We start from the raw sequence: 10994 nt of genomic DNA on the forward strand, positions 1-10994 counted from the left end.
TTCCCCGCTTTATCTAGGAGTTTTCATTTTGTTCAAAGATTGTCTCCCCCTCCTCTTCCCTCTTTCCCTCCCTGGTGCCAAGACGACCTGAATTACTTCAAGCAGCCCTTTGTCTAGACTATCATCCTGCCCTGCTATCCTCACTCTGTCTCCGCAGTCAGTACACACTCCCAACGCAGATTATCAGCCAGCAGGACACTGTGTGACCTTGGGCCAGCCATGTCCCTCTAAGCCTCCTTTCCATTAACTATAAAACAACAAGGTTGGGCTAGATTATCCCTTTCTGCTCTGAAATTGCACAATTCTAATTTTCCCATGATTCTCAAATGATGGAGTTAAAGTCACAAGTTGTCTGAGATGGAAGACACTTTAGAAATAATCTGCTACAACAACTCCATATTTCATTTTGGAGCCATTTCATCACTTTTGCTACATGTATATACCACCTACCCTATTATTTGCTCAACTATTTTTAGGTTAACCTTTTTATCAAAATGCATGTGTTGAAGAGGATACTTTTCACTACCATGAGCAGAAAATCATAATCGTTTGCCATAAATAGAATTATAACTAAAGGAAAACAACCTAAAAAATTTCTAGCTGTGTGCTATTGTCCACCCAAAGACCCCGGTCTGCTGCTTGGCCCTCTCTGTTGAAATGGCAGCACAGCAAGTGTTAAAGCATAGGAAAGTCATGCTGGCCTCCAAGGAGACTTTCTCCTTGTCCTACTCAGCACTGGCAAGGGCCACAGCTCTCTCTCCAGGGGGGTTGGTGTTATTCAATACAGAGGATGGACGCCACCCAAGATCACTCCCAAGACCTTCACTTTGGGTAAAATGTCTTCACCACTGTTCTTTGTTCACTATTAAAATTAGTCCATCCAACACTCCACATTGTCTATTTCTGCATATTCACTGTCACCTTCATCTGCAGGCATTGCCAGGAAGCTGGAATGAGAAAACAGGAACACTCAGAAACACAGACACACACACACACACACACACACACACAAATACACAAGCACAAAATACTCCAAAACAATTTGGAAACAGTGCAGTGCCTCCCTTGGCACTTCCCCAAGTCTACAGCTTGAGGAATGTCTGACCTTGGGCAGTTCAATGTTGCTGCCTTTTCTAAAGGAACCTCTGCCTGAGTATAACAAAGACCAGCTTCCACTGAACATTGGGGAGCTCTTGAGGCTGCTGCCTTGTCTCCGTTTTCTCTCTTTACAGACACCATGTGGTGTAGGAAGAGGCTGGTGCACACTTGTGTTAGAGCAGGTACAGAGAAGGGGGTGGGGAGGATGCGGGACAAGAGAGAGTTGAAAGGGAGGCACTGCCTTCTGTTTCTTTAGGATGGTGTAGGGAAAAAACACGTAAATGGTCCAGGTTTGGATGCAATCTGCCTCCCAATTCTAATTCTATCTATTTGCAGCAACATAAATTTAGGCAAGTTGTTCATTGCCTACGAGCGTTCATCTCCTCCTTCTCAAAATGGCTGTAATGACACATCCTTGTTGTCGTGAAGATGTAACAGGAGTTATGGCAGGTGCGGTGCCAGCCAGGCACACAGATAAACACTCAGCCAAAGCTTATTCTCTTTCCCTTTTAGCTTTTTTTTTTTTTTTCACATTAGCACTATTCATGGAGGTCCAAAATTCTCCCTTTTTATTTGTTTGTTTGTTTTGCCTCCCAAATCCTGAGTCTCATCTGCAAAGTAAAAGAGAGAGAGGATGAGAGAGAGGGCTGTGAATTTTCATAATTTAAGGGTCTTTTTCTTTGACTTGATCATGGAAAGTGATGTATGCGAGCTGAGTGGAATGACAAAAGGGGAGAGAGAGAAGAGAGAAGAAAGACTTCACAAGAGCAAACCCAAAACTCAGCCCCTTTTGAATAATCATTAAGCAGCCTGTTGGAAGTTTCAAGTCCTCAAAAGATTTTTGGGACGAGAGAGTAACAACATGAATCTAGAAAATGTGGTACATTTTATCATAGATTTGAATTAGAGAAATCTTGGTTGGTTTTGCCTATTGTATTGGGGAGATAGGGAAAGGCACAAAGAAAAACAGAGAAACACTGCCCCCTGCTGCCTGTGTGGTAAATAGCAACACCGATGTAAAAAATTTCCGTGATCAAATAAAAACACTCACTCCCTAAATGTTTGCGAAGGAATCACTATGTGCAGATATTTGATTCTGTGGAATGCATTTTCCCATCCAAAGCTACCTTCAAAGGTTGTAAAAATGATCAAAGAACAGAGGCATGCTCTCCAATGATTATGTTCTTCACTGGGCTTTGTTTTTTTTTTTTTTTTCATTTATTTATTATTTATTTTTGGCTGCGTTGGGTCTTCGTTGTTGCTCGCGGGCTTTCTCTAGTTGAGGCGAGTGAGGGCTACTCTTCATTGAGATGCGTGGGCTTCTCATTGCGGTGGCTTCTCTTGTTGCAGAGCACAGGCTCTAGGCACCTGGGCTTCAGTAGTTGTGGCACGCAGGCTCAGTAGTTGTGGCTTGCGAGCTCTAGAGCGCAGGCTCAGTAGTTGTGGCACACGGGCTTAGTTGCTCCGCGGCATGTGGGATCTTCTCAGACCAGGACTCGAACCCGTGTCCCCTGCATTGGCAGGCGGATTCTTAACCACTGCGCCACCAGGGAAGTCCCGGTTATTTATTTATTTATCTGAATAGGAAATACATTGATGTGATTTTAAAATCAAAATGATATAAAAGTTATAAATTGAAAAAAATCTCACCCCTTGTTTTTGCCCTCCTAAACCATACCTATTTTTATTAGATTTTCATGTAAATACAAGCAATCGTGACTATATAATTTTTTTTCCTTCTTTCTCGTACAATAGTCAGCTACTCAATACTGTTCTACATACTGCTTTTATCATGTAACACCATGTCTTGGAGATCTTTCCATTTCAGGACAGAGTAAGCTTCCTTGCTCTCTCCTCACAGAATATTTTAAATGTGGAAAGAACACATTGCCAGTTGCAAAACCCTATAAATTGGTTACATTATTGCAAAATGTGAATGATTTAAATTTTCTAATATAAAAATAACCTCCTTCAGCCCACACTTTCCCACAGACAAACACTGTCCATGGTCCTTTGTAATAACCTTGTCTCCTGGTTGTTATTTTTATTCTAGTGCTCCTGGTGATGACAATCTCTCGCCTTGGTACCCACTGTGTTCCATGGCAGAACAGAGCTTTGCGTCACTGAACTTTAGAAGCTAGTGCTCAGAATTAAAAGAGCTTAATGTCACCAAGATTTCTATTAAAACACCCAAGGTGAAGGAAAAAGGCTTCCGCTTCAGCTGAAATGTTCTTGTAAAGGGCAAAGTGGAAAATACAAACACCACTGCCTTTTTGCTGGTTGGATACCACAGCCATCGGCGCCTCCTGAAAATGGTAGGGCTGCCAGCTCTTGATGGAAACCAGGTTTGGCTTTTTGTATTTGAAATGGCTAGAAAACAGTGTCTTCTAGTACAGATAGCAAGCCAGTGAGACTGTCAAGGTCAAAGAAAAACCCAATTATCCATAGCAAACACTGACCATACAATTAAATTATACCAGTCAGGAAAACATTTGATCCTTTGCAACTGGGCTTTTCCAGAAAACTCACCCTGAATCAATCTGAGCCATTCATCAGCTTCTAGCTAACCAATTTCCTTCTGCCACCCAGCATCCTACAACATGTCTGTAGTAGATACTTCATGCTGACCCATATCCCCTTGGTCCACCCTAGAGGTCACCTGCAGCATCACAGGAAGTTCCCATGCACACAGATATCTTACCATCAAGGATTTGTTTCTACCTGAGGGCTTTTTCTGGCTACATAAGTATGCCCTGGAAAGTCCAGGCATGCAGGGCAGGACAAAAGTACCAGGGAGTTAAAATTCCCAAGCAACCCTCAATCAATGAGGGACGGGAGTTGGTAGATAAATATCCAGCCCTCTTGCCTCTTGCTGGGGCAATGCTGAAGTGTGTGGCACCCAGACTCTCAAAGGGACACCAGTGTGATTGAGTCCCAGGTACTGACAATAGTGACCCACTCATTAGTACATTCCTTATTGGCTTTTGTCCCTTCCCACTCTTTCACCTTCTTCCTGTGATCACTTCCTATGACAGTCTGGATCCAATCAGGAGACGGAGCACACAGTAACTTAAACAGAGGAAGTGTAATACAAAGAACCATTAACTATGATAAAGAGTAACTGTAAGATACAAGTAAACTCTATAAGGCACCCTATGGCTTAGGCTGAACACCCACGGAAGGACAAAGTTGGGAGGAATCCAAACATCTTTGGAGAAGGTGTGGCTCAGTCCACAGTATAGTAGAGAAGTCTGCGGCTTTGGCTAGACTAGAGCTGGTCTGGAGGTGCCGCAAGCAGGAATCCACCCTCCAGAGTGCACATGGGGGAGCAGTCAATCAGCACCTGATTATGGGGATGTGGAGCCTGGGAGTCGGGGGGCATAGGAGTCCTTCGGAGCATGTAAGCTGTGCTCCTGGCTCTGGTTTCCATACCAAGGGGGCTGCATGAAGGTTATCACCACACCATGGCTCCAGGACCTTCCCCGAGTTCCAATGGGCAGGTTCAAACAGATGCTAATTAGGGAAGGGAGGGGATGAGGAGACAAGGGAGGAACAGTCAAGAAACAATAGTGCAGCCTTGGGGCAGCGTCCTGGTTCCCCCTCAAGGGATATAAAACAATATCTTTGAGCTGTTTTGCAGATACTGAAACCCCCACCAGGTGGAGAAATTAACGGTATGCTGCCCACAAGCACTTAGACCCCAGACGGGTTGGAACCAGAAGGTTGATGTCACTGACTCACACTTACCTCACCACCCACCAATAAGAAGAATGTCCACAAGCTGATCAAGTCTTCTTTGAACCACTACTATAAAACTTCTCCCTACCCCCTCGGGGTGGGGAGGGAACACACAGTTTTGAGGGCATTAGCCCCCTGTGGCCCCCTTTGCCTGGCAAAGTAATAAAGCTATTTTTTTTCTACTTCACCCAAAACTCTGTCTCTGATATTTAATTCAGTGTCGAGGTACAGAGGCTGGATTCGGCTTCAGGACCATATTTTGGCTTGTGGGCAGGTTCCACAGAATGTCCCCACACCCATATTGAGCCTCATCTGGCACAGAAATGGCAGGAGACCCTCCTTCTCCAGCAATATCCCTCCAGCATCCTTTACTGAGAAAGCTTAATATCATGCTCATGTTAAAGGAGAAATACTTAAAGGAATCCCTTTATCATACACCACATATTCAAGGGTGCATCAGATCTAAGAGGCAATAAATTGATAACAAAAACACCTCCCAAATAAACTGTTTGCACCCAAATCCTTTTCTCAGGGTCTGATTTTGAAAGAACTCACATTAACAGAATGCCCATCAAACCTGATTTCAGTCTTGTTTCTGTGTGACTTAGATGAAGGGCCATAACAGCTCAGTGTCCTCATTTTCTCATATGTAAAATGGAGGTGATAATAAACAATTCCCACTTCACAGAGTGTTGGTAGAATGAAAAATCTAGAACATTCACCATGCATCTGGTACCAAATTTCATCCTCTTTCATCCTTATTTTCAAATCAGTTGCAGCCCCCAAATTTCTTCTTCCATCCCTTAAGTAAGAGGCTAAGTGTCAGGGTGCTCTGACCTACCTAGCTCAAGACATTTTGTCCTTGACTGTGGCTTAGGACAGCTTTAGTGGGGAGGAGGTTAGAAGGACACTTTGCCCTGGAAAGGGACTCTTTGAAGCTTCAGAAACAACGGATAAAGACAAGTGCTTCTCTGTAGAGAAAACTTCAAATGGAGAAGTTCTCCCAGAAGAGGATACACCAATTTCTGTGGGCACTTAAATAAATGAGCTTTAAAGGGGTAATATAATAGCTACCTTGTGTTGAGATCTCATGATGTATCAGGTATTCATAGTCATAATCCTGCTTAATCCTCACAACAAGTCTCTAAGGGAAATGTTAGTTTTAATTCCAATTTTGCAAATGATGAAACAGAGGCTCAGAAAAATGAAGCCATTTGCCTAAGATCAGAGTCAGGATTTGAACCCAAATCTGACTCAAAGCCCCAGCTCCAACTGCTGTGGTGGATGGAGTCCTGATTTACACTAAAGAGTCAGAAGATTGTGATCCATGATTAACCTCTAAGTCCCTGTGAGATCTGGGAGGAAGTTGTTCCTTTTTCAAGGGAGAGATTCCCTCATCAGTAAAATGAGGGAGTTGAGTTAGAACCGTGATTCTTGTGGGGGTGATACCATCCCAAAGGATATTTTGTAAATTTATAGGAATAGTTGGCACTGTGATGAGAAGATGCTCAAAGGCATTTCATGGTTGAGTACCAAGAAGAGTAGACACCCTATACGATGCTTGGAATAATCCTGTCCAATGAAGAATATGCTTCATGCCATGTATATCCCACAAAACATTCTTCTTGCTGAAAAGTTTATCTAAACCTAGACCCCAGCACCATTTTACATAAAAAATAAAGCATTCTTATACAGTTTTAATATACAATGAATTTTTCAGAGCCAATTGGGGGAAGATTGTGCTTTTTTTATTAAAAAGTTTAGCAAGCATTGGTCACCATTTGGAGAATCATATCACTGACACCAATGCAACTCATGATAGGAGTTAGCAGAACATTGCCCCTCTCTCACTTTGCATTTGTACTGATCATATGTATAGTATCTGTTGCAAGTATCTGTGTATTTCCTTATGCCTTCCAATATAGAAGTCCCCAGACATTTGTATATTGAAATACTCATTACCTTACTAGAAATTACTTTCCTTTTATGTTTCCTTCACAGAAAAGTTAGGACACCAAATTGATTAAAAAGAAAATGTACGTGTAGACAGGTTGTATTATCTGTGAACTTTGTTTTGAGATATTTAAGGAGGCATTATAAAAGACTTGTTTTGAAAGGGGAACTCCGGGCACAGGGAGAGAGGTTCTGACCTCTCTGTTCAGTGAAACATGGCAGCCCCCAATACAAAGCCAAGAATCAAGATGCACAATATGCGTGTATTTTCATTTACTCAAAAATAACTCATTAGCACCGACTCTGAGCCAGGAATTGCTGTAGGTTCTGGGATGCCGTAGAGATCAAAAAGACTCAAACCCCTGATATTGTAGAACTCTCACTGGAAAAGGCAAAGGCTCATATCTACCAAAGCTAAATATTCTCCTAACCTATAGCTCAGTAATTCCACTACTAGGTATGTACTCTGGAGAGATAAGGGTACATGCCCACCCAAAGGCATTACAAGAATGTTTATAGCAGCTTTATTCATAACAACCAAAAACTGCAAACAACTCAAATGTCCCCCAAGAAGAGAATGGATAAATAAATTGTGGTGTATTCATACAGTGGAGTAGTACACAGCAATTAAAAAAAAAAAGACAAACTACTAATACCACAGCATAGATGAATCTCACAGACATTTCGTTGAAGAAGCAAGACACAAATGTGAAATTACTATATAATTTCACTTATATGAAGTTGAAGAACAGTCAAAATTAGTCAACGTTGATAAGTATCAGAATAGTGGTTGTCTTTTAGTGGAGAGGTTATTGACTAGGAAAGCACATAGGGAACTTTCCAGAAAGGTGAGAAAATTCTGTAACTTGGTCTGCTTGATGGTTTTACAGGTATATCTAAATTACCTAGGTGTAATCAAAAGTTCTTCAACCGGACACTTAAGATTAATGCACTTTGACAAACCTTAAAATATCCAAATTTCACCTCATTTAAAAAAAAAGACTCTATTTGAACACCTCAATTTAAAAAGTTAGTAACTTCAAACAAAACGTCTCTGAGGTCAGACAGATTTGGGTTCAGATCTCATTGCCAGTATTTTCTACATTGTGGGACCTTGAGAAAATTACTTATCCTGTCTGAGCCTCCATTTTCTCATGTATAAAATGAGAATAATAATTCATCCCTTTCCAGTTGGCTGAGAGGATTACAGACGTAACATATGTAGAAGTGCTACCACTGTCCTTATGCTTCTCCAGGAATTTCACACTCCATTAGCTTTGACTTCCCCAAAGCAGAGTTTGTGTCAGTGATGGCAAATGTAGGACACTCGTGTCCCCCATTGCCCACTCCTGAGCCCTAGGACATAGCTAATCAACTATGACACTCTTCCCTGCTGACCCTTAAAATCCATCTCCACACAGTTCTCCCTGAAGCGGCACACTCCGTGAGAGCTGACATATGAAATAAAACCTATTTGCTATCCTGACCTACATCACATTCATCTTTGCCTTGTCTGCAGCATCTAGCACAAAGACCTGTCGAGCTTGTAAAAAAATGGAAAAAGAACTGATATTTACTCAGCATCTAAAACTCAACATACTCAAGCCAGGTGTTTTTTATGTTTTTAATGGTACCACTTAAATCCTCACAAAAATTCTATGAAAGAAGCATAATTCTTGTTGAGTAACCAGAGAGAGTAAGACCCAAGCTTATTTAAGTGACACCAGTCCACAGGTCAGAGGCAGCTAAACCAGGTTCAAATCCAGAGTCTAACGCCTAAAGTCTGTCTGCCATGGCATGCCATGCTTCATTAACTTGAATGTGCAGTGCATGTCTAACATTAGAAAATAGACAATTGTGGATGAATCATTCAGAACCCAGAACAAGGAAATAGACATGTATTATACCATTAGGAGTGAGTTAAAAAGAGAATATAGAAAATGATTTCATGCCAAGGAGTAAATAAAAATAAGTGAGGTCTGATAATTTAAAAGAAGCAAGACATAATCAACAGTCTGCAAGATTAACAATTTATTGGCTGCTAATTCTGCAGATTGGCTTTTTCAAGCACGAGCCCATTGGGTATTCTGCTAATGGAGCAGAGAGCACCTTGGCTAATCCTGTGAAGTGCAGCTGCCCACACTCTGCAGAGCCCTGCCTGTGTTTCTTGCTTTCAGTTTGGTCTGCTTTCCTGCCAGTTTCATGTATCTCATCAGAGACCAGAGGTGGGAAAGCAGAGATGCTCCCTGACAAAGCAGAAGTCTTTGCAGTGGAGGACCAAGAGGACCAGTGAGCCCAGACCCCAGGCATGTCAGGACCACTGTTTTGAGTCTGAAAATACACATTGCAATGGCTTCTCTCCTGGGGAGACAGAGGGAACAAGAGAAGAGACTGGGAGGGAGAAGAATGCTAGAATGTCACAGCCGGGAGAGCCTCCAGAAGCCATTTTTCCTGTCTTCCCAAATGTCAACAGGTTTGCCAGATGCCTATATGATCTGTACTATTATTGACGTATTCTCCTTCTTTAAATAAGCCCACTTATTTGACTACATTTAGCCTCATCCTAAGCTATAGATCAATAAAATCATACACTTGATGTGCTGGTTATATCTTCCTTATAGATATTAAAATAAACATGGTAACTATGATAATTTTAAATGTTTATCCAAAACCACAATGAGATACCACCTTACACCTGTCAGGATGGCTATTATCAAAAAGATAACAAACGTTGGCAAGGATGTGAAGAAATGGACCCCCTGTGCACTGTTGGTAGCAACATAAACGGTGTGGCCACTATGGAAGAAAAGTATGGAGATTCCTCAAAAAATTAAAAATGGAACTGCCATATGATCCAGGAACTCCACTTCTGGGTACTTATCCAAAGGAAACAAAAATACTAACTCGTAAGATATATGCACCTCCATGCTCATTGCAGCATTATTTAGGATGGCCAAGCCATGGAAACTACCTAAGTGTCCCTCAATGGATGAATGGATAAAGAAAATATGGTATATGTACACAATGGAATATTATTTAGAGAAAAAAAGAGTGAAATCCTGCCATTTGCAGGGCCTTGAGAGCATTATGCTAAGTGAAATAAGTCAGACAAAGACAAATATCATATGATCTCACTTATAAGTGGAATCTTAAAAACAAAACAAAACAAGATACCAAACTCATACAGAGAACAGATTAGTGGTTGCCAGAGGTAAGGTGGGGTGAGAAAAATGGGTCAAGGAAGTCAAAAGGTACAAACTTCCAGTCATAAAATAAATAAATCTTGGATTTGTAATCTACAGCATTGTGACTAGAGTTAATAATACTGTATTGTATATTTGAAAGTTGCTAAAAGAATAGATCTGAAATGTTCTCACCACAAGAAAAATTATAAATATCTGTGGTGGTGAATGTCAACTAGACTTACTGTGGTGATCACTTTGAAATATATACATATATCAAATCATTATGTTGTAAACCTGAAACTAATATAATATTATGTCGAGCATATCTCAATAAAAAAAAAATGTTCATCCACATATCACATAAAACCAGCTTGAATCCCTCTCATGGGACAAGTACCACAGCACTGAGAAATACTGATAAATTTCATCGGATTCTAGCCTTTCTTTTCTTTAGCAGCAGAAATTAAGTGGTAATAGAGGATTCTGAGGAACCCCAATCTATCCAGTAGATAGCACAGAGAAGCTTTGATGAAAGTTGAGTAAGATGGCCAGGAAACCCAGCTCCTTAACATCCTTATTGCCGCCCATCCTGCCCCAAGCCCCCGAGTACCCTTGTAGAACACCCAAAGCTCAACAGCAGTATTTGAACACTGCCCTAGCTCCAGCCTTTTGTTGTACAGAGGAAGAAACTAAGGCACAAAAAAGAGAACTAATGACAAAATATTGCATACAAAATTATTGCAGAAATAGATCTTGAACACAGGGCCTCTGACATACCTCTGGAGATCTGTGCACTGTCCTGTGCCCTGGAAAACCTTCAACCCTGGGCCAAAGAGATGGCACATGGCCTCCCTCCACCTCTATCTCCTTCCACGCCTTCTGGTTTGAAGCAACCTTTGAGGTGAGAGAAAAGGAAATCTATGACTAGGAGCGAAGGCAGTGAGGTGGGATTTGGACCATTATGGTTATGGTGCTGCTTGGTCTGAAAGCTCTTTGGACTGAGAATATAAGACTGATGCA

The sequence above is a fragment of the Balaenoptera musculus genome, chromosome 5 (assembly GCF_009873245.2).
Source record: "Balaenoptera musculus isolate JJ_BM4_2016_0621 chromosome 5, mBalMus1.pri.v3, whole genome shotgun sequence".
In the NCBI taxonomy this organism is placed as follows: domain Eukaryota; kingdom Metazoa; phylum Chordata; class Mammalia; order Artiodactyla; family Balaenopteridae; genus Balaenoptera; species Balaenoptera musculus.